Genomic DNA, 25680 nt, shown 5'->3' on the forward strand with positions numbered 1-25680 from the left:
ACATGATATTAAAACGGTGATGGGTGAGGGTGGAGTTATGTCCATGGCAGAGTCCAGTTCTCAGTCGCACAGGTGCATTGTCCATATGCCTGTGGAAGGATGGAGCAGGGGCAGTTCAAGGTTGGACAGGGTGACACTGTGGGACAGTGGAATGACATCCGGGGGGATATTAGGCTGGCGGGGGTCTTGGCATCCTACTCTGTCTTCCTTTGAGATCTCAGGTTCCTCTTGCGGGGTGGTTGTTCTTCAGCAGGAGGTGGGGTTCTGGTGGCCCGTCGTTCTGTGGGGGCCTCCTGACCACTAGCGCCGGCGGGGGTGGTAGGCTGTTCCTGGCTAGTGACAGGGGCCCTTTGTGGTGCCACATGGTCCCGCAATGTGGTTTCTATCCGGTTGAGGGCCTGGACTATGGTCCCCATAGCGGTAGCGATGTTCCTGAGTTCATTGCTGAACCCCATGTACCGTTCCTCCTGCTGTGCCTGGATCTCGGTGAACCTGGCCAGTACCGTCGCATCGTCTCCTGGGAGTGATGGTATGCTCCCATGATGGTGGTGAGGGCCTCTTGGAGAGTTGGTTCCCTGGGCCTGTCCTCCCCCCCCTGTCGCACAGCAGCCCTCCCAGTTGCCCTGTTTCCCTGGGCCTCTGTCCCCTGGACGGTGTGCCCACTACCACTGCCCCCAGGTCCCTGTTGTTGTTGGGGTGTTGGGTCAGCCTGGGTGCCCTGTAGTGGCGGACACACCGCTGATTGACACGTCCGCGAGACAGAGGCATGGGCCCGCTGGGTGGGAGCTGTGCTGGTGTTCCCAGAGGGGGTTGGGTCTGCTGTGGCCTGTGTCTGTGTGTGGGGAACCGACTGTCCAGAGGTCCCCGATGGTCCGGGCTGGTCATCAGGTTCCAGGTCGACAGAGCTGCTGTCCTCGCTGGGGGCCTGTTCTGGGGGTGGGATGGACAAATCTGGACCCTCCGTGGCGGTGTGTTGGCGTTCGGGCCCTGCAGGGGTAAAGGAGTATGGTTATTGTTTCTGTGTGTGCCATGGCGTGCATTTTGAGTGCCCTTGTCCCCCAGTGCTGGCATTCCCTTGTGGGAGGTATTGTGAGGGTGGTGGGGGGGGGGTGTATGGGTATGTGCAATGGTCATGCTTTGGTGGTGGCTGTCTATGGTTTGTGTTGGCATTCAGGGGTTGGTGTTGTTTAGGGTGGGGTGTGCTGGTGAGACATTGGCAGGGAGGTTGTGTGCTGGGGGGTTGAGATTGGGGGTGAGGTGGGGGGTTGGCATGCTGGTGGTTGGGGGGGGGTGAAGTAGTTGAGATTCGACTTACCAGAGTCCATTCCTCCGCCTACTCCAGCGAGGCCATCAGGATGCAGGATGTTTACCACCTCTTGCTCCCATGCTGTGAATTGGGGTGGAGTGGGTGGGGGTCCGCCGCCAGTCTTCTGCACAGCGATGTTGTGCCTGGAGATCATCGAGCGCACCTTCCCCCGTAGGTCGTTCCATCGCTTTCTGATATCTTCCCGATTTCTGGGATGCTGTCCCACAGCGTTGACCCTGTCTACGATCCTTTGTCATAGCTCAGCCTTCCTTGCTATAGTGGTGTGCTGCACCTGTGTGCCGAAGAGCTGGGGCTCAACCCTTATAATTTCCTCCACCATGACCCTGAGTTCTTGGTCTGAGAACCTGGGGTGTCTTTGGGGTGCCATGGGGTGGTGTGGATGAGGTGTGGGGTGGTGTTTGTGGTGATGTGCGTGGTGATATGTGGCGATGTGTGCGTAGATGTGGTGTGGGTGATGAAGTTGGGTTCCTGTGTGTGTTGGGGTTTTCTAATGCTGTGCTCGCTCTCTCTATCTCTATCTCTCTCGCCTTCTCTCCGATTTCCAACTAGTGGGGGTTTGTGGGTGATGTGGGTGTGTGTTTTATAGTTGATTGGATGTGTGGGAGTGTTGTTTGTATGTGTCTCAGCTGTGCGTATTTCAAATTGTCCAATGTGGCTGTGTTTTGGAGCTGTGTGTGTATTTTGAGCGCAGCGGTGTGTACCGCCAATGGAATACCGCGGTTGAAAGACCGCCGCGTGGATTCGTGGGTCAGAATGGCATGGGCGTGTTTGTGTTGGCGTGACGGTGGAGGTTTGGTCATCTCCAGTTTTCCGCGGCCCGCTGATGAGGCGGCCTTCCTTGGATGTCGGATTGTTGGCGGTTTCACAGTTGGTGGTCAGAATGACCGTGGCGGTTTACCGCGGCCGCGGCGGTAGAATGGCGGACTTCTGACTGGCGGTAAGGGCCTTTTACCGCCGAGGTCAGAATGACCCCCTAAGTCTTTTATCCAGGTTGAAGCTGAGGGATTTAGCATCGGTAAAGATTATAGGTTTACAGCGCAGGACAACATCAAATGATTCAATCCAGGATTCTCTGGTAAGATCGAGCAAGAGGACAAGACGAAGTGAAGTCTAGTTTTTGAATAATTATTTGAATGGAATATAATGAATAGCTCAGACCTCTCGGGTGCGGAGAAGGAAACACTAGCTGAGATAGCCTTCTGCTTGGACCATCTCAGGATTTTACCTGTGGTTAATTGTTCACTCCCTCTGATTGATCTTAGAATACAGATTACACTGCAGAAAACTTTCTAAATGATAAACCATAATGTTATTTAAGTGACAAGGTGCCTGGAAATAAACAGTAATTTCTGAGTTTAGTAGTATTACTAGATGTGCGCCCATAAATTAAATGCTCACATATAAAGGAATGTTGTTCTGAATCTTAAGTAGGGATGTGTGAAATGCACGTAATTTGTTTTCACGTAATTACATGAAAGTTCAACGTAATTAATCAGAATGGTGAGAACTCCATCATTGGGTGCTGTAGTTTAATGCAAAATGTGACCTTGCATTCATTTTTGTGGGAGAATGCATTTTAATAAAAGCACCACAAACAACAGCCGCTCGCGTTTTGTTGTTCTTTGCATTTGTGATAAATTTATAGTGCAAACGCCACATTTTGCTATACATTTTGATAGAGAATGGCGTGTAATTACGTGCTGTGGCATAATGGTGTAATTTGTGAACTTTGCCTAACAAGCATAATGCAAAATTCCTAAAATTACATTAATTACACAATGTAATTTACGTTTTTCTGGCCCTAGAGACTCCATTTTAGGAAACTGGTAGTAGGAAACTGCTGCTTTAAAATACCTTATAAACCAATATAGATAAGCAGAAAACAGTTTTGCTACAACCCATGAGTTCAAAATGAAAAGTAATTCAATAAACATGAAAGTCTCAATCCTTGCGTACCAAGGCCCAGATTTACAAAGGTTTTGCTTTACTTTCCCAACGGAAAATCTTGCTTGGAATTTACAAACCAATGCATATGCTGATTGCGTTGGTTTATAACAAAAAGTAATGCAGTGCAATGCAATGCACTACCTTGAGTTACTTTGCGTCAGGTGGATGCTCCATGGATGTTGCATGGCAGTTCCTGTCCATCCACCCATGGATTCTGACCTAAACCATATCTACAACGACTTGTAGAAATGGATTTATCCTAAAATCCTGTGCGTACCCGAGGCTGGTGTAATGATGAGAAATATCTTTATTTCTCCTCATTTGTTCCGTTTTTCATGAGTGCTGTATTTTACAGCACACATACATAGAGGAAATAGCCTTAAAGTATAGGTTTTGTATAGCAAGGTTTTGTATTGTCTTCCTGCAGAAAGACTATGCATACCACAACACTGACACCCTTGCACTATGGCGCAAGGGTGCCTGAATGGCACATGGCTGCACAAAGTGCATCAGCGCAGGGAGAGATCAGAACTCATTTCAGAAATGGTGCAGTTCTGCTTTCTTCAGATTACACAATGCAGCACAGCAACCTCGATTGCTGCCCTGCGTTGCGTGAACTCTTAGTAACTCTGGGGCCAACGTGCATTAATACCAAGCTGAACACACTGCTTCAACTATCCAACAAGACTTCGAGTGTGTGCTGCCAAGACCTCCAAAAAGGCTTCAGTTCAGAAAAGTTTCAACAGTAAGATGAAGAGCAACCAAATAAGGGGGAAGAGTTAATTTTCCATACACTTGAAAATTACTCCCAAGGTGAAAGCCCATTCACTTCCCATGTTGGGTAGGAATAACCCAACCTTGGCTGTCTCAGTATGATATCCATCCTGAGTGGCTATAATGTCATATACCAGATGCCTCAAGAATAAAGTAAGAGTAATTAATTAACAAATATCTAAAGAATGCATTGAGTTGCGGAAGTGTAACAGAATATAATAAAATTGGTAGTATTAATGTCCACAGATATTTTACACAAACTAATTCTCAAGCTCCTGACAGCGTACTGGATCATCTACTATTTGAAGTAAGGTAGTGTCCACACTTCCCTTTTGCGATTGGGTTACCACCAACTTGAAGTTTGTGGTAACTGCAATTGTTTTGTGACCGCCTTCATGGTCGCAAAACAATCTCACATACCACTGCGACTCGCTATTTGGAAGGGACGCCCTCAGCACGCTCCTTCCAAATAGTGACTCGCAATCCTATTTTGCGATTCGGTAAATAGAATATTGAATCGCATAATGGCATTAGTACATGCCAAACTGCTATTTTCATGTCGCAAACGGCCCGATTCTGCAAATCGGGCCGTTTGCGACATGAAAATAGCTGCGTACATCTGGCACAATACATTTCATTTTATTTTTGTTGACAGCCTTGATAAAGGGGAGATCCCCGAAACATGTGTTGTTTATATCCTTGGAAGTTTGAAGTAGTAGGTCAATAAAAGATTATGAACTTTCAACAATGGAGTTTGCTCTGATTCATGAACATGATGTTTAGTGTGTAATATTCGACCTCCTGTGCAGTCTAGGTATACAGAAGTGCACCATTGGGGTTTGGTGCTGGAGGTACAGGCAATCATTTCATTGTTACCTCGACCTTTAGCTTGAATTATTTGTGAGATAATGTGGTATACAACATTATAGCCACTCAAGATGTAAACATACATATAATTGTTGACAGTTGGTATGGTGTATCGATTAAACGTGATGCTTCTCTTCACACTCTGGCCTGCTTATTGTGTAATTTTTTGTCTTGCAATTGACACTTGTGATCCATCCAAGTACACCTCTAAACTCACCCGATGCAGCAGGACGACGGAGTGTGGTCACTCTCAGGAACTTAAGAGTATTCAGGGAGATACTCTGGTTACACGACGACTACACAATTGAGTCCACGATTGTTAAGTCAAACTGACTCTGGTATACGGTGAGCAATTTTGGAGGAAGGATGCTGACTGTGTGCCCAAGCAGCGAGTAATTGGCTACTGTGACAGTCGATGTGGTGACTTAACGGTCATCCTAACATGACCTCTGGTCTCCGATTGAACTATTGACTTGGGAAAGAAACTGCGTGCCAGAAGAATGTGGTGATTTCAACCTCCCTCTGCCGCATAAACAATTAGAATGGGAGATGACTATCCAACACCGCTCTCCGCTTCCGACATCAGCGTGAAGAGTTTGTGGCTCTCTGACAAGAGCACCCTGTCCATGACAAATCCCCTCCTTGTATATTGAGGAACTTAATCGGCTATGAATGAGAACCAGGGGTGTGCTGAGCATGAGACTGAGCATGAGACTTCACCACCGTTAGTGTTCCTCGCTCATGTGTGTGCACTCTGAGCATGAGAATTCTTCACATAAGCAGCTATAAACTGATGTGACCTGATTGATGCCCTGTACAGCAGCCTCGAACTATTGTGAGGGGTGCGCGCTTTGCACGAAAATTCACCACTGTTAACTTGTCTCGCTTGCAGCAAAATGAGGAGAACTCAGCAACCAAAAATTCAAATCAGGGTCTTGTTCCAGTAGGACCGCTCACATTCCTTAACTCTGCCTTCCCGGGTGCAAGTAGCATCCTTGTTCCTATTGGGTTCTGCGGGAGGGAGGAGCATCGGAAACGAGTCATGGGAAGACTTAGGCCCGTATTTATACTCCGTTTGCGCCGAATTAGCGTCGTTTTTTTCGACGCAAATTCGGCGCAAAACTAACGCCATATTTATACTTTGGTGTTAGACGCGTCTAGCGCCAAAGTATGGGCAAATAGCGTCATTTTTTTGCGTGAACGCCTTCCTTGCGTTAATGAGATGCAAGGAAGGCGTTCCCGTCTAAAAAAATTACGGCGACGAAAATGCGTCGTATTTATACTCCCGGGCAAAAATCACGCCCGGGAGGTGGCGGGTCAAAAAACCCCGCATTTGCGCCACTATTTAACGCCTGGGTCAGGGTAGGCGTTAAGGGGCCTGTGGGCTCAAAATGAGCCCACAGGTGCCCTCCCCTGCCCCCAGGGACCCCCCCTGCCACCCCTGCCCACCCCAGGAGGACACCCAAGGATGGAGGGACCCACCCCAGGGACATTCAGGTAAGTTCAGGTAAGTATAATTTTTTATATTTTTTAATTTTTTTTGGGTGGCATAGGGGGGCCTTATTTGTGCCCCCCTACATGCCACTATGCCCAATGACCATGCCCAGGGGACATAAGTCCCCTGGGCATGGCCATTGGGCAAGGGGGCATGACTCCTGTCTTTACTAAGACAGGAGTCATTTAAATGGCGTCTGGGCGTCGAAAATAATGGCGCAAATCGGGTTGAGGCGATTTTTTTGCCTCAACCTGACTTGCCCCATTTTAAGACGCCCTAACGCCATTTTCCCCCTACGCCGGTGCTGCCTGGTCTACGTGGTTTTTTTCCACGCACACCAGGCAGCGCCGGTCTGCTAGCGCCGGCTAACGCCATTCCATAAATACGGCGCCCGCATGGCGCTTCAGAATGGCGTTAGACGGCGCTAAATTTTTTGACGCTAAACTGCGTTAGCGCAGTTTAGCGTCAAAAAGTATAAATATGGGCCTTACTGTGGTCCCCCACGTGGTGGCCGGTGTTTGCAGCACTTTGTCCTACGCCAGCAAGGTGTACTCTTCTCACTGATTCTGGGCTTCAAGGTCTTTTTCCTGTCTAGACAGAGGCAACTGAGGAAAACCACACTGATGTTGGCAGTGATAAAAAAAGAATAGAATCTCAATGTGGGAATTCCTTTTGCTTAGCCATATACTGCGAGAACTAAGCCCCACTTTAGTGGTGAGAGTAGAGGGGTCGGAGAAAGTGGGTTGGGGATATTATAGGTAACATCAGAAACAAAAAATGAGTATGCAGAGTTAGTCCTCCCCCATTATTTTTAACACTGTTGGGGAGCCTCCATTAAAGTGGAACAACTGGAAAAAATATTTCACAGTTATTTCATAGTTTGTAAATTAGTGTCTAGAGAGGAAGATAGAACTACTACAACACTGTTTAGGAGCCGAGGGACAAGCAATCCTAGAGCATCTACCTGCTCTGAGTGCTGATGAATCCAGGGGTCTAAATGAATACGAAATAGGCATAAAGAAACTAGATAAACATTTCCTTCCAAGGATCAGTACAATCAAAGAGCAATATCACTTTGGGACGCTTTGAGAAAAGAAAGGAGATGCAGTAGAGGAATTTGTGTCTGAGTTGCATAAATTGGCAGCCTCGTGTAAGTTTAAAGCAACAAATGATGAACGCATCAGGGACCAATCTTTGTTGAATTGTAGAATTGAAAGGATACAGGAGGAACTTTGGCTAAAAGATGATCCTCGCTTGGGAGATGTGCTGATTGTTGCAAAACAAGTAGAGCACATGATGAAATGTGTGAAAGAAATTGAGCAACATACCAAAAGTACAGAAAGTGTACAAATAGTCTGGGATGAGAAAAATTAGGTACAAATAGTTAAAGGTACTCTACAACAAAGGACAGCAGGAACGTCGGCGCCTTCAAGGGGCAATGCTACAAGTGCGGGAGGGCTGGCCATATAGTGAACAGTTAGAAATGCCTAGTAATATAAGCCGTATGCAAGAAATGTGGGAGGAAAGGACATTTTCTGGCATGTTGTAGAATTTCTCAACATTAGATCTAACATCTGCCTGTTACCTTTTTCACATAAACCCCAACTCACAGGAGCAGACTGCTTTCATGACACTCATGGGGGCATGCAAATTTAAACACATGCTGTTCGGTCTGGTAATGGCAGCAACGGTCTTTCAGAGAGCTATATCTACTATACTGTCTGGCATCCCAGGGGGTTCTGTTATCAGGATGATGTGCTGATATTTGGGAACTCTCAGACACAACATCATGAAAGACTTAGGGCCTGATTTAGGTCTTGGCAGTAACAGTCCCGCCATTAAGTTCTCGACCATTAGGCGAAAGCCAGCATTCAAACTATTGTTTCTGCCAAGAAACACTGCCAGCGTCGACAGCGGGATAGGGAAAAGAGGCTGCTGGCGGGGCCTCAGCCACCCTTTGTCATAGTTTGGACTCTTGCTCTAGGCAAGACTGCTGGTTTAAGGATGACAGTACTTATGTTTGTAGGAGACTATGCCTATCCTACAACAAGTCGCAACTGTCATCCCAACCCTTCCGGCTCACTAGCAGCACCTCACCAAAAACACAAATAGTAAAAGGTGATTTGTGGCAGCCCTTATGCATCGACTCGAGAATAAGACATCTCAGGGAGTGTCGTGGTTAAACAGAGATTACCCCTTTCTCACAGATACATCATGTCTCAACCAAACACAGGCAATAACGAAGATGTAGTAAAGTTTCAATAGTTTTTATTTAACACAACTGCAATCTGCGATATGTTGCATGGGCTGCAATGATTAGAATAATGAATAGTGCAAGAAACAGAATTGTGAAGACAATAGTCATTATTACAAAGACCCTCACCATCTTGCAATAGCATGTAAAGGACATAAGATATGTAATATGTCCTAATACCCTAATATGATAGGCCTAACCCCCTACCTAAAGGAGAGCTGGGTTAGCTCAAACCTAATCTGCCAATGCCATGTCCATGAGAGGAGCCCCCAACCCTCGTTACCTTGGAATGAGGTCTCTATTTCAGACTCCACAGGGAAACGAAGACTGGATCAGCGTCAAGACAATGTGCAGCATCGATATCAGTGATGGTGGCGATGCCCTCTGGTCGGAATCCCTCTGATTATCTGTCTAAAGTGTGATGTATTTATGCAGATCTACTAGGACCCCTGACGTAGGTATGTTCCCAAACAATAGATAACAGACATGCGTGGGGTGGCAATTATTATAAACAAATCCCTCGAAAGTATAGAGAGGGAAAGTCCCTAAGAGTGAACACCTACTGTTTGTTTGTCTTTTCACTTGATCTTGACGCCTTAGCGCGGTGGCACTGATAATGCAAAGCATAACAAGTGGCCTAAATATAAACAAGACAGCCATATTAGAAGAATTAAATAATTAAATGGGCTATGACAGAGCAAGCTAAGTAGGTTAAAAGTCACTAGGTGACGGGGGCATAAGTCTGCAAGCCAAAGGCTAAGCTAACTCTTGTTATCCCATTAAAACAAACTAGGATTCACTAAACCTTCCCGCCATGCAGATTTGGATGTGCCTTCCCACCAAGCAAAAAGTGGCAGTCCAACTCAACTTTTTTACCGAATCCACCTCCTTTTTCGACTGGATACGACTGGACAACACCTGTCATCCCTGCTTCCACTGGCCCTCGGAGAAAACACAACTCCCCCATTGCGGGACTCAAACGTAGGGATGCCGCATTGCCAGGGGTCGTTGGGTGGCACTGTAAGGGCTGGTGGGACCACTGCAGGCATATACGCGTCACAGTAACTTTAAAAAAAATCATTGTGACATCCATGTGTTGGGGAGACAATTGTGTCACACATGGCTGGGACACACTTGAACAACATGCATATTGCACACATACACATATGTCATTGTGGTGTCATTATTCATTGCCAAATGAATGTTGAGACCACAATAACGGTACACTCACACAGGACAACAGTGTCCATGTGTGTGCATTGCAAGGGGACCTGTACTGGTAGGTTTGTGAAGTCTATTGTGTATGTGAGTCAGTATGTGTGTGTGCGTATGTGTGTGTGTGTGTGTGGATTGGCAGGCTGAGATGGAGAAAGCTGGAGTAGATGCTGTGGTTGTGTCTGTATGTGTGTCACATGCATGTGAGATTGGTATTTTGTATGTTGTATTGCTGTGTAACACATTCAGGTGAGTGTTGTTGTGTGGCCGACATTGTCGTGATGGGTGTAGTTGTGCTTGTGTGTGAGTGTGTTTGTGTAGCTGAGTGTGTAGTTGTGTTGGTTGTTGTAGTTGTGTCATGTGTGGGTGCAGTGTAAATAGTGTGTGCATGTTGTGTAATGGATGTATGTCCATGTGTATATTTGGAATGTACGGGTTGTGTTTTGTTGGAATTGTAATGGTTGATGGTGTGTATGTGGTGTGTTGTGTTGTGTTGTGTAGAGTGTGTTGCAGGAGGGCACATATGGTTATGGTACAGTGTGAATGTGTCACTTAAGTCTATTCCATAGCCCCTGCCATTGTGCAAAGTCCATTGGATCCTGCCTCCATCTCCCTTGATCAGCAATCCATCGCCACTCCACCACTTGCAGAGCTGTAATATCTAAATACAGCGGGCAGGACACCGTTGATTTGACAGTGTTCCTGGGTCCGCCACCGACACAGCTTGGCAGTAACAATGTCAAAACCTAAATCAGTCCCTTAGAAAAGCTGCAGACAGGTTCAAAGAGCATGGCCGTACAGTAAGGAAAAACAAATGTAAACTTCAAAATACTGTAAAGAACAATCTTGCAGGGGTACAACCCAAAGCAGATCTAATTAAAACCATAATGAAATTATTGTCACCCAAAGCCAAAGACAAGCTGAGGTCCTTTTTGAGAATGATAAACTTTATAGTAAATTCAACAAGCAACTTTGCCAGTCAAACGTGCCACATGGGCTAATTGTTGAAAAACAGGGTGATGCTCGAGTGGGATGGGCAGGGTAACAGTGAATTTAAAGATGTTAAGAATGTCCTGACCATTGCACCAACCTTGAAAGTGTTTGTTCCAGGAAAACAAATCATCATTACAACAGACACCAGTTCAAAAAGGCTAGGGTGTGTACCTCTACAAGCAGGTGAGGAAACCATTGCATTTGTTTCAAGAGCACTTGAGCAATCTAAGGTCAACAATTCTGTAATCAAAAAAGAAGCTTTGACAGTATACTGGGCACTAAACAAATTCAATAACTTTATTTATGGGACTGTGTTCAAGTTAAGAACAGACAACAAGCCATTTAAGGATCTATTTAAAAAAAAAGGGCTGGAGGCAATTTTCAGTAGAATTGAAAGGTGGGTCATTAATCTACAAGAGTACACAATCGATGTAGAATGTATCCCTGGTACATGTAACGTTGCAGCAGATTGTTTGTTCTGATTAGTAGATGACACAGAGAAGAAGGAGAAAGTCTGTGATAACCAAAGTGTGGATATAGAATTGCACAAAGAAAATGTGTGTGATCACTAAAGGGGTGGTTGACGAGGAAAATTGGAAAAAGGAGTTAGAAACATATCCTATTCTCAGAGAAGTATGAGAATTGTTAATTTAAGGGTGAGGTAATGTGGAAAAGAATGAAGAGCGGCTAAGGCCATATGGGATGGTCAGAGAAGAATTATAAGAAGTAGATTGATGCCTTTTCAGAAGCACAAATTTGATACCTTCTGAAACCCCCCAGGGAAACAAACATATTGACATAACACATGAAGGCCATTTGGGAATCACCGAAACAAAGCAAAGGTTGAGGTATTGGTTGAGAGAGAGATAAGGAATTGAATAGCCTGATCCACAAGTGAAAAAGTAGAACACATTGCATACTCCACCCATGCAGTACCTAACCCTACCCTAAGGTCCCTGGATGGATGGAAAAATAGATATCATTGGGCCACTGGGAGAAAAAGGATTTCCCCCCACATATTCTAGTTTTAGTTGACATATTCAAGATATCCAGAAATCACAATTGTCACTGACTTCAGCTCGACCTCAGTTATAAACTTCCTGCTAGGTTTTTATTTTTTACCAGAGGGACTACCCAACACCCTTTTAAATGTTTGGTGAGGGTTGATGTAGTCCAACAGTGGAGGAAAAAGGAGTTGGAGTTGCAGTCAGCCTGTAAAGAGAGGTTTGACAAATTGCATAAGACCAACGTTATCGGGTTTAAAGTAGGTGATTGGGTTAAAGCAAGAAACAATGGTAAAAATTTACTGAACCCATGAAAATCATAAAACTCTTTCACAATGTGGTCAAGACACAGGATGGTAGAATATGGAATCTGGGGAGGGTGGTGAAACATTTATGGTCTGAGCATAATGGGGAGACACGTAAAAAAAACAGATAAGCAAGGTCAGAAAGTTCACATACTAATGACAGTCCTGTGTTACATAAGGGGGGAAAAGCTGCAGTTCTGATCATAATTTGACGCTATTCTTCATACTCTGGTCTGCTTACTGTGGAAGCCTTTTATATTGCATTGGACAAGGTGCCATCTACTCAAGAGTAAAAAGCCAGAGACATTAAAAAATCCTCCTTGCTGGATGAAGACTTGAGAAGATGGAACAAAATCAGGAATCTGAAATCCGATAGTGGAATACAGGAGTGAGGAGTCAGGATCAGCAAGGGGAGGGAGTGAGGAAACAAGTGAAGGAACACAAGTTTGTTACAATACTCCCTCCAACCAGACAATGGTCTTTAAATAGTAAGAAAACAGGAAAGGAAAATGAAATTAAACACCACATGAGAAGAAATATAATGGCTTGGGAAAGTCAGGAAGGAACTAAAGGAGGAACAGCCATGATGGAATGGTTAAAGAAAATAGAACAAAAACCTGAAGTGGAGTAGCTGTGGAGTCTCCTGAAAAGGCAGCTGGATACCCATAGGCAGATGTTGCTATTTTGGAGTTCAAGAGTGAAGGAGCAGCAGCCAGGAGCCCTTGACAGTCCTAGCCTTCGTAGATGTCATGGAATCTTGAAAATTCTAAGCAATTCTCCTTTCAGAGTCCAGTTTCTCTAGAAAAGCAGTGCCAGTAGGCACAAGAAGAGTACATAATGGAGAATAGGGAAAGGAACAAGGATGGAAGCCCTGGATGCTATAGAATGGGGACAGTTTATTAGCAGAGTGAACAGAGTTGGTAGATGAGAACTCTGCTAAGGTTAGGTGTTCTGACCAGTATGTTTGAGAGGAATTATAGAAGCACCTCAGATATTGCTCTAGGCTCTGATTGATCCTTTTCTTTTGATTGTTTGACTGTGGATAGTAACCTGAGAACTGAGCATGAAGGATGCCCAGGGCAGAACAGGTTGAGCGCCAAAACCTAGAAATGTATTGTGAGCCCCTATCAGACATTATCGTGTCAAGGAGCCCATACAGGTAAAATATATCAGGCAGATATTTCCTAGCCTTCAAGTTGGTAGTAGGAATCCGCAAAATAGGTAAAAGTGATCCATCTATGAAAAATGGTCTAAAGTGACCATGATTACTCGGTTTCTACCTGATTGGGGTAAGTCTACAATAAAGTTGGTGGAAGATGTATGCCAAGAATGAGGAGGAAAGGTGGAATTGGGAAAAGGCTGTACAGAACCAAAGGGCTTATCATGGACTGCTTTGAACTATGTGTACATCCTTCTGAACAGTGGGCCACCAGAAGGAGTTGGTTTAACTCCACGAAGGCCTGTTACTGCTGGTCATAATATATTTCTAGAACCTTAGTTTGGCAACTCTTTTTTGGGACCAACATGACCTTGTGGTAAAGATATACATTCTGACTGAAAGCCAAATGCACTTGATTATGCAGAGCATCAAGGTCTCCTGGAGAGATCTCAGTGTGAACATCCAGCACATGTTGTAAAAGAAATCTTGCCAGATAGGTAACTTTGTCAGGGAACAAAAGAGCAGGTGTCTCAAAACCCTCAAAAACAACATCCTATCTAGAGAAGGCATCAGTAAGAATTTTCTTAGTACTGGGGGAGTGAGTTGCAAAAAAGTCATGTTGTGAAAAGAGAAGGGATTGGGAATTTTGCCTTATATTTCTACACTGCACGCTCTGCAGAAACTGGAGGTGCTGAGATCCTCAACAGGTTCAACTGTTCCCATAAAAAGATGCCACCACTCTATACAGGCATGTTTGAGGGGCAAGAGTTCACATTCCAGAATGGAATACTTTTCTGCACAAATATGTCCTCCTGGAACTGAAGCAGAACTACTCCCACAACAAAGTTAGAGGCATAAGATACCACACTAAATTTCTTGGATGAATCCGTGCACCTGAGAATAGGGGCTTGGATGAAAGCCTTCTTGAGCTTGATAAAGGCCTAGAGAGCCATTGGAGTCCAAGAAAAGCCTTGGTTCTCTTTTTCCGCAGTGGCAAAATTGTGACCTTATTTCAGCAATTGTTTTATTAAACTTTTGATAAAAGTTAGCAGGTCACATAAACCACTTAGGCCCTCATTACAACCCTGGCGGTAAATCCCGCTTTCTGCCGTGCTGAAGACCGCCAACATACCATTGCGGCGGCGGAATTCCGCTACAGGTATTACGACCCATAACTCGGAATCCGCCACAATACAGACACCCACACAAGTCCGCCACACCAAAGGTCAGTGATAAACTGGCGATACCAAAACCTACACCATCACGCCAACAAGAATACGCCCACACTATCACGATCCACAAATCAATGTGGCGGTGATTCAACCGCTGTAATCCATTGGTGGTACACACCGCCGTGCTCAAAATACACACACATTTACAAAACACACCTACATTGGAAAATTCTAAATACACACACCTGATACACATACAAACACCACACCCACAAACCCACAACACTATAAAACACACACCCACATTACCCACAAATCCTTACAACCATTTTTTTGGAAGAAGCACAGAGAGAGAGATTACCAAACACAACACTAGCATCCACAGGCACACAACACCATCACCCATACAACATCCACGCACCTCAAACAACACACACCAACACATCCCCCACACATCACAACATAAGCACCTCACACATCACCCACACCACATACTGGCACCTCAAAGACACACCAGGTTTTCAGAGGAGGAGCTCAGGGTCATGGTGGAGGAAATCATCCGGGTAGAGCCACAGCTTTTCGGATCACAGGTGCAGCACACCTCTATTGCTAGGAAGATGGAGCTATTGCGGAGAATCGTCGACAGGGTCAACACAGTGGGAGAGCATCCAAGAACATGGGATGACATCAGGAAGAAGTGGAACGACTTACGGGGGAAGGTGCGTTCCGTGGTTTCAAGACACCAGATTGCTGTACAGAGGACTGGCAGTGGACCCTCACCTCCTCCCCCACAACTAACAACATGCAAGTCTTAGCAATACTGTATCCTGAGGGCCTCGCAGGAGTAGCAGTAGGACTGTACTCTGGTAAGTCATATCTTCATTACCATATCCCCCACATCCCACCTGCATGCCATCACATACCCCCACCTTTGCCCTCCCTTCCATCTCTCCATCACCTCACATATGTCCCACTATCACAACCCACGCATCTCAACACGACGGCCCTGCATGCAACACCTATGCATGGACCACCGTCACCAAAGCATGTCCAGTACAGATACCCACACAGACCCCAAAGCAACTATCACAAAAGGGCAAACACAATTATGCAAGCACAGGAGTAGAGGGTACCTCACCCAGTGCACAAGATGGCACACACAGATACTAAAACTATGCATTTACATCCCAACAGGACCCATACCCAACGCCACCGGACAGGAGGTGCCAGACATATGCAGTCCACCCACAGAATGACAGTGATGACAGCAACTCTGCACGCCTGGATCTAGATGACCAGCCCGGCCCATCAGGGACCTCTGGACAGTCGGTTCCCCTGCCACTGTCACTAGCCACCACAGACCCTCCCCCCTCAGGAAACACCAGCACAGCACCCACCCAGGGGGCCCATCCCTCTGTCCCCAGGACACGTCAATCAGCAGTGTGTCCACCACTACAGGGAACCAGGCAAACCCACCAACCCAAGACAATCAGGTACCTGGGGTCAGTGGCAGTGGGCACACGGTTCAGGCGACAGAGGCACAGGATAATAGGGAAGCTGGGAGGACTGCTGTGCGACAGTGAGAGGACTGACCCAGGGAACCCACTCTCCACGAGTCACTCTCCAACATCATGGGAGCATACCACCATTCCCAGGAGACCATGGGCATGGTACTGGCCAAGTTTCAGGAGACCCAGCGGCTGCAGGAGGAACACTACCTGGGGATCAGGGAGGACTTGAAGTCCATTAACACCACCCTGGTCACCATTGCAGGGGTGCTGGAAGACATGGGCAACACCATAAGGGACATAGTGGGACACAAACGGGCCCCTGACACTAGCCTGGACGATGAACAGCCATCCACCTCCGCAGGCGCTAGTGGACAGGAGGCACCGCCACTGGACCAACAGGCCACCAGCACCCCACCCCCTGCAGAAGGAGAACCACCCCGCAAACAGTCCCTGAGATCCAGGAACAAGACAGAGAACATTGTCAAAACCCCCGCCAGGAAATAAGACCCTCCTAAATGTCACCCTTCTGTCCCATTTTGTCACCCTGTCCACATTAAACTGCCATTGCTCCCCTTCCTATGCCCCATTGGACAATGCACCTGTGAGACCAAGAGACTGGACTCTGCCATGGGCTTTCCTCCACCATCACCCCAGCCCATTTCACACACCCCCCTCCACATATTAGCACAGAAATAAACACCCTTGAATCACCAAGCAATCTGGAGTCAGTCTGTGCTTTCAAAAATGTGTAATTGCAACATCTCTGAAATATAGCAATGTCAATGTACTTGTTCACATACCAATGTTCCACAGCTGTAGGCCAGTAGTAAGCAGAGCAGAGGGCACAAATTGGGACCCAGATTTTCGAAATGGAAAGCCAAAGTGACAAGTCAGGGTCCATACACAGAGTGAAAAAGGCAGACTAATGCTAGGTCCTACAATAGTATGAGATGTGGGAAGCAGTTCCATCCTCTTACCTGTGTCTCACTGGAAGTATTGCATGATGATGTTGTTTCGGTTGTCTACATCTTCTTCTTCTGCCTCCTCTTCTTCACTGTCCACAGGCTCCACAGCTGCTACAAGACCAGCATTAGGCCCATCCTCCTGCAGAAAAGGCACCTGGCGTAGCAAAGCCAGGTTGTGCAACATACAGCAGGCCACGATGATCTGGCACACCTTCTTCGGTGAATAGTATAGGGAACCACCTGTCAGATGGAGGCACCTGAATCTGACCTTCAGAAGGCCGAAGGTGCGCTCTATGATCCTCTTAGTTCGCTCATGTGCCTCATTGTAGCGTTCCTCTGCCCTTGTCCTGGGATTTCTCACTGGGGTCAGTAGCCATGACAGGTTGGGGTAACCAGAGTCACCTGCAAATATCGAGGCATAACAGTTAGACATCCTCCAAACATTAGGGAATCTCCTATACCCAGACAGCAAATAAAACTGTGTGAAGACTTTAGGCTCACCTATTAGCCACACACGGTGCCTCTGGAGTTGCCCCATCACATAAGGGATGCTGCTATTCCTCAAAATGTAAGCGTCATGCACTGAGCCAGGATACTTAGCATTCACATGGGAGATGTACTGGTCTGCCAAACACACCATCTGCACATTCATAGAATGGTAGCTTTTCCGGTTTCTGTACACCTGTTCGTTTCTGCGGGGGGTGGGGACAACAGAGAGCATTTCAGGATCTGGCCTCAGCACTGATGGCAGCCATTGTCCCTGTGTCGAGCCTCCCCCTCCAGCCTCCTCCACCCAGACCTAATCCCCTGTACCTTGCCTATCCCAAGCACACCATCTGACCAGCATGCACACTCATCAACACACAAGAGTGGATATGGCAAACATAAGCACCACACATCCCACCGGCATTCACAAAAGCACCATCCCCAAGCAGACGCACCAACTTCCACTGCCTCCACTGTGTCCCCCTCCTCCACATCCTCCTCCACCCTCCCTGTTTCATCTCCACTCACACCTGCATGCACTACATCTTCATTCACTACCTCCATCACCAGCACGCCCATCACCACACACCGCTCATGTGCACTCACCAACCCCGCTGCCATTCACACATCCACTGTGTCCTCTCCAAGTGTGTCTGTGAGCCCTAATCCCAAAGTACACAAACGCAGGCACACACCCACCCAACAGCCATCCACCTCACAACAACCTCTGGCCCATGCACCTTCACCCAAATTCAGCAAACGTACACCTTCTACAACCACTACCTCTTCCTCCACACCCAAACCCCCTCCATTTTCCCGTCCCAGTGTGTCTAAGAAACTTTTCCTGGCTAACATTGACCTCTTCCCTACACCTCCCCCCCGTCCTTCCCCTAAGACCAGGCTGTCCAGGTCCCAGCCCAGCACCTTAGCCACCAAATCCTCCAGCACAGTGGTCTCAGCAAGTCCGGTCAAATCGTGGGCGCCACCCATCAGGGCTGCCAGTGTGCCACCTAGTGAGGCCAAGGAGCAGGCCATTCTGCCACCTGCCAAGGTGAAGAAGGTACCCACATGCCAGAGGGAGAAGCCGCACCTACCAGCAAGCAAGGGCTCCTCCAAGCCAAAAGGGGACAGTGGCAAGGCACCAGCAGCGACATCAAAGGTGGGGAAGGGATAAAAGCTGAAGAGCTGGTCAGGACCGGGCACAGAGGCTCTGGCTGAGGGACCAGAGTCACCCCTTCTGTCAACCACAACACCAATCTGTACGGCGGTGGACACCGCCACCTGCACCGCCACCTGACCTGCCACCAGCACTGCCACCTGCACGTCTTCTGCCTCACCAACAGTCCCCAGTATCATCACCAGTGGGCAGCCATCCAAGGCTGTAGGATACGTCCTGCTGTGTCCCTCAACAGGTGCAGACACATGCACCACCGCCAGCACCTCCGCCACAGACACCGCCGCAACCACCGCCACCAGCCCCACCAACGTGCTCAGACAGTGCCACCACAGCTGACATGGCTATCATCCCCAGTGGGCAGCCGTACGAGGCTGCAGGAGACGTCCTGGAACCTGCCCAGCGTACATGAGGCATGACTCCCAGCACTGTTTGTACCAGCAGGTGGCAGGTGAAGTCGCAGCAGGGTGGAGTGTGTCTCTGCCTCCATGGAGTATCATGCTACCTGTTCCCAGGCAATCTCGTGGCACATACACCCAGGTGAGGGAATGGGACCTGCCACACTGCATGTGAAGCAATCTGGGCACCAACCCACCTCCAGAACCAGTGGAGATTCACATCCACTACCTCAGTCCTTGGCAGGATGAAGCACCCTGGGCACAAAGCCCCCTCCAGAACCAGTGGAGAAAGGCATCCACTACCCCAGTCCTTGGCAGGATGAAGCACTCTGGGCACAAAGCCCCCTCCAGAACCAGTGGAGATTCACATCCACTACCTCATTCCTTGGCAGGATGAAGCACTCTGGGCACAAAGCCCCCTCCAGAAGCAGTGGAGAAAGGCATCCACTACCCCAGTCCTTGGCAGGATGAAGCACTCTGGGCACACAGCCCCCTCCAGAACCAGTGGAGATTCACATCCACTACCTCATTCCTTGGCAGGATGAAGCACTCTGGGCACAAAGTCCCCTCCAGAAGCAGTGGAGAAAGGCATCCACTACCCCAGTCTTTGGCAGGATGAAGCACTCTGGGCACAAAGCCCGCTCCAGAACCAGTGGAGAAAGCCATCCACTTGAGAGACTGTGGCTTTGCACTCCCCAGGATAAAGCAGTGGGCAAACCACCCACTTGAGAGACTTGAGAGACTGTGGCTTTGCACTCCCCAGGATAAAGCAGTGGGCAAACCTCCCACTTGAGAGACTTGAAAGACTGTGATTTTGCACTCCCCAGGATAAAGCAGTGGGCAAACCAACCACTTGAGAGACTTGAGAGACTGTGGATTTGAACTCCCCAGGACCAAGCATTGGGCAAACCACTCACTGGAGAGACTTGAGAGACTGTCGCTTTGCACTCCCCAGGACAAAGCAGTGGGCAAACCACCCACTTGAGAGACTGTAACTTTGCACTCCCAGGATAAAGCAGTGGGCAAACCACCCACTGGAGAGACTCGAGAGACTGTGACTTTGCACTCTCCAGGATAAAGCAGTGGGCAAACCACCCACTTAAGAGACTTGAGAGACCGTGGCTTTGCACTCCCCAGGACCAAGCAGTGGGCAAACTACCCACTGGAGAGACTTGAGAGACTGCAGCTTTGCACTTCCCAGGACCAATCAGTGGGCATGGAGCCCCCTTGTGGAGCAGTGGTGTTGTCCGTTCATCTGGCTGAGGTGCCCCCCTCCACCTCCCTCTGAGGTGCCTGTTTATTTTCCATCTGATGCCCCTGCAGTGTTCTCTCCGTTTCGAGTCAGGTATCTTGTGTGGGCTTCTCCCATGCATTTTGGGACACTGATCCACAGACAATGATTTCATTAATATCCGGATTTGTGTAGTTGGTGTACATATTTGTATATACTGTTTTTTGATTTGGCCTATCTGATATTTAATTGATTACACTCGTACAATCATTTCCTTTTGTCCCTGCGTTCTTCCAGGGGGTGACGGGGTGTATATGTAATGTTGCTGCATGTATTTGTGTGTATGGTTTTGTGGGTGAGGGTGGGGGTGGGGGTGTTGCAGGTGTGTGTCACTCTCTTTTCCCTCCCCCCTCCCCCCTACCCTGTGTGGTAGGTGCAGTACTCACCGTGGTCGTCTCCTGCGTCTTTGCTGCTCCTGATACAAGAGGAGGTAGACCAGCATGGGCAGCACCTGTAGTTCGTGCTCCATGGCGTCCTTGTTGTTAGTAAAGTGTCGAAAGGTGAGTGGTTTCCCTTCCAAGTCCTGTTTCTGACGTGCTTTTGTTGTCGTTGGTACCACCCCGGAAAAGGTGGCAGATAGGCGTGTTGTAATACAGCGGGCGGCACCTGTTGGCGGTGACCGCTGCGATGTTTGTTTCTACCGCCGTGGCGGTCGGAGTGTTAAAGTGGCTGTCTATGTTGGCGGTTTCCGCCATGGTCGTGATTCCATTTTTTTTCCGCCGGCCTGTTGGCGGTTTTATCGCTGCTTTAACACCGACCGCCAGGGTTGTAATGAGGGCCTTAGTCTCCTTGATAGACTGGATAGACTTGCGGGTATGTCAATCTAAATTGGCAGACGTCTTGGGAGAGTCCATATGTGATCCACCTTCTGTGAGAGTACCAGAGATAGCCCACTTCTGTTCTCTCAAGTTCACACTCCTCCATCTTACAGGAAGGATGATTTTCCCTGACATGTAGATGAACTGAATAAACATGGACATGATAATCCGGATGAGAGCAGAGGACTTCAGGATATCATCTAGGTAAACCAAAAGAAACTGGTTCAGACAATAACCTATAGATGAACCTATGGGAAACTACTGGAGCATTTGTAAGGGCAGAGGGCATGACTGGATATTTGCACTGAAAGGAAGAGCCACCTTCCACTCATCAACTTTCTTAATCCAGAGCAGATGGTAAATTCCACAGAGTTAGACTTTTCATCCTTGGCATGGTCTCCCTTATCTTTTTGCCTCTGTTCCCCAGGTTGTTGATGTGTGCTGGACTCTGATTTTGCTGTTTTTGTTACTCTGGGGACTTTACCACTGCAAACCAGTGCTAAAGCGCAAGTGCTCTTTTACAAAATGTGTATGTAATTGGCTTATCCATGATTGGCATATTTGATTTATTAGTAAGTCCCTAGTACAGTGCACCAGAGGTGCCCAGGGCCTGTAAATCAAATGCTACTAATGGGCCTGCAGCACTGGTTGTAGCTCTGTAATCTTGTCTCAGACCTGCCATTGTAGTGTCTGTGTGTGCAGTTTTAACTGTAAATTCGACTTGGGAAGTGTACCCACTTGCCAGGCTTAAACCTTCCCTTTTCTTACATGTCAGACACCCCTAAGGTAGGCCCTAGGTAGCCCCAAGGGCAGAGTGCAGTATATGGTTAAGGTAAGACATATAGGTGGTCATTCTGACCTCGGCGGTAAAAGGCGCCTACCGCCGGTCAGAAATCCTCCATAATCCCGCCGCGGTCGCGGAAACCCGCCACGGTCATTCTGACCCGCAGAAGGCAAACCTCCGAAAATCCGACCGCCACAACAGACCGCCAGACCAGCGGTCGGCGGAAAGGTGGAGGTGACCAAACCTCCACCGCCACGCCAACAGAAATACGCCCATCCCATTACGACCCACGAATCCACGCGGCGGTCATTCAAACGCGGTATTCCATTGGCGGGACACACCGGCGCGGTCAGAATACACACCAACTAACAAAACTCACCCACATTGGACGATTTGAATCCCACACACCTGATACACATACACACACCACTCCCACACACACAATACAATATAAAACACCCACCCACATCACCCACAAACCCCTACTCTTACAAAATCGTAAAGAAGGCAAGAGCGAGACACCAGCATCCAAAACATAACAGCCACAGCCACTCAACACCATCACCCACACACTATCCACACACAAAACAACACACACCACCACACTCAACTCACTTAAATACACATACTCCACCCCACACATCATACACACCACCCCATGGCACCCCAAAGACAACCCCGCTTCACAGACGAAGAACTCAGGGTTATGGTGGAGGAAATCGTTCGTGTAGAGCCCCAGCTGTTCGGCACACAGGTCCAATACACCAGCATTGCCCGGAGGACGGAGCTATGGCAGAGGATTGTCGACAGGGTGAACGCAGTGGGACAGCACCCCAGAAATCGGGAAGACATCAGGAAGCGATGGAACGACCTACGGGGGAAGGTGCGTTCCATGGTATCCAGGCACAACATCGCCGTGCAGAAGACTGGCGGAGGACCCCCACCTCAACCCCCACAATTCACATCATGGGAGGAGGAAGTCTTGAACATCCTGCATCCTGACGGCCTCGCAGGAGTCGGCGGAGGAATGGATACTGGTAAGTTGAAGCTTCAATACTGCTTCCCCCCCACCTGCATGCCAAATCAGACCCCAACCCTCACCCCCATCCTCGAACCCCACCCTCACCCCCACCCTCACCCCCACCCTCACCCCCACCACCATCCTCACCCCCACCACCATCCTCACCCCCACCACCATCCTCACCCCCACCCCCACCACACCTATTCCCCGCCAATGTCTCACCATCACAACCCACTCATCCCAAAACCTAGGCCTGCATGCGTCCACTAAGCATGGACACCCATCACCAAAGCATGCCCAATGCATATACACATCCCCCCCACAAGCCACCCTCACCAAAGCCCCCACACACGAATGCCAGCACTTGGGGACACGAGAACCCACAGATACACCCATATGCCACACATTGAAACTATAACCATACCTCTATACCCCTGCAGGACCCGACCGTCAACACACCGCGGCGGAGGGGCCAGAATTATCCACACCCCCCACCCAAGAGGCCGTCAGCGATAACAGCAGCTCTGTCGATCTGGACACCGATGACCAGCCCGGACCATCGGGGACCTCTGGACAGTCGGTTCCCCTCACACAGGCACAGGCCACTATAGACCCTAACCCCTCTGGGAACACCAGCACAGCTCCCACCCAGCGGGCCCATGCCTCTGTCTCCAGGGCGCGTCAATCTGCGGTGTGTCTACCACTACAGGGCACCCAGGATAACCCACCACCCCAACAACAACAGGGACCTGGGGGCAGTGGTAGTGGGCACACCGGCCAGGGGGCAGAGGCCCAGGGAAACAGGGCAACTCGGCGGGCAGCTGTGCGACAGGGGGGGGAGGAGAGGCCCAGGGAACCCACTCTCCACGAGGTCCTCACCACCATCATGGGAGCATACAACCGCTCCCAGGAGACGATGGCGACGGTACTGGCCCGGTTCCAGGAGATCCAGGTGCTGCAGGAGGAACACTATCGGGGGTACAGGGAGGACATCAGAGCCATCAACACCACCCTGGTTACCATGGTAGGGCTGCTGCAGGACCTCGTAAACAGCAGGGCGGACACTGAACAACACCCAAGGGCCCCTGCCACTAGCCGGGACCAAGAACAGCCATCCACCTCCGCCGGCGCTAGTGGACAGGAGGCCCCCGCACAGCAGCAGCCCACCAGACCCCCACCTCCTGCAGGAGAAGAACCACCCCGCAAGAGGGCCCTGAGATCTCGCAAGACAGAGTAGGATGTCAAGACCCCCGCCAGCAATGGATACCACCTGATGTCATCCCACTGTCCCACATTGTCACCCTGTCCATCCTCGAACTGCCCATGCTCCATCTCTCCACAGGCCTCTGGACAATGCACCTGTGTGACTGTTACTCTGGACTCTGCCATGGACATTCCTTCACCATAGCCCCCACCCACTTGAAACCACCCATCCCATTTTGAGCACTTCAATAAACACCTATTTTGCACCAAAATATCAGGAGTCTGGCTGTGATTTCAATAGATTGTAATTGACATGACAGTGCAAATATGTCCTTGTACATGGTGAAGTCAACAAACAGCTGCCACAAAGCTGTAGTCCATGGGGAAACGAAGCACAGGACTCGTAGTAGGGACCCCAGATCTGAAATAGGGAGGGAAAAGCCAAAACTCAGTCATCATACACTGGGGCAAATAGACAGGCAGCAGAGATGCTGCAGAGTAGTTAACTTTTACTAAATTATCTTTGAAATGTTACCTGTGTCCTATTGGAAGTACTGTTCAATGATTCTGTCCCTGTTGTCTGTTTCAGCCCCGTCGTCTTCCTCCTCGTCACTCTCCTCAGGTTCCACCGCTGCCACAACACCACCGTCTCGACCATCCTCCTGCAGGAAAGGCACCTGGCGGCGCAAAGCCAGGTTGTGAAGCATGCAGCAGGCCACGATGATGTGACACACCTTCTTAGGTGAGTACATTAGGGATCCACCGGTCATATGCAGGCAGCGAAACCTGGCCTTTAGGAGGCCAAAGGTGCGTTCGATCACCCTCCTAGTACGCCCATGGGCCTCATTGTACCGTTCCTCTGCCCTGGTCCGGGGATTCCTTACTGGGGTCAGTAGCCACGACAGGTTGGGGTACCCAGAGTCACCCACTAGCCATACACGGTGTCTCTGTAGCTGTTCCATCACGTAAGGGATGCTGCTATTCCTGAGGATGTAGGCGTCATGCACTGACCCTGGGAATTTGGCATTTACATGCGAGATGTACTGGTCAGCCAAACACACCACCTGGATGTTCATTGAATGGTAACTTTTTCTGTTCCTGTACACCTGCTCCCTGTCTCTTGGGGGAACCAAAGCCACATGGGTCCCATCAATGGCACCAATTACGTTGGGAATATGTCCAAGGGCGTAGAAATCACCCTTCACTGTAGCCAGTTCGCCCACCTCAGGGAAAATGATGTAGTTCCTCACGGATTTCATCAGGGCAGACAACACTCTGGATAACACCTTTGAAAACATGGGCTGAGACATCCCAGAAGCAATTCCCACGGTTGTCTGAAATGACCCACTTGCCAAGAAATGGAGTACTGACATGACCTGCACCAGAGGGGGAATCCCTGTGGGTTGGCGGATGGGGGACATCAGGTCGGGCTCCAGCCGGGCACACAGTTCATGGATAGTGGCACGGTTAAGACGGTAGGTCAGGATAATGTGGCGTTCTTCCATTGTCGACAGGTC

This window comes from Pleurodeles waltl, chromosome 5 (genome assembly GCF_031143425.1).
Source record: "Pleurodeles waltl isolate 20211129_DDA chromosome 5, aPleWal1.hap1.20221129, whole genome shotgun sequence".
NCBI lineage: Eukaryota > Metazoa > Chordata > Amphibia > Caudata > Salamandridae > Pleurodeles > Pleurodeles waltl.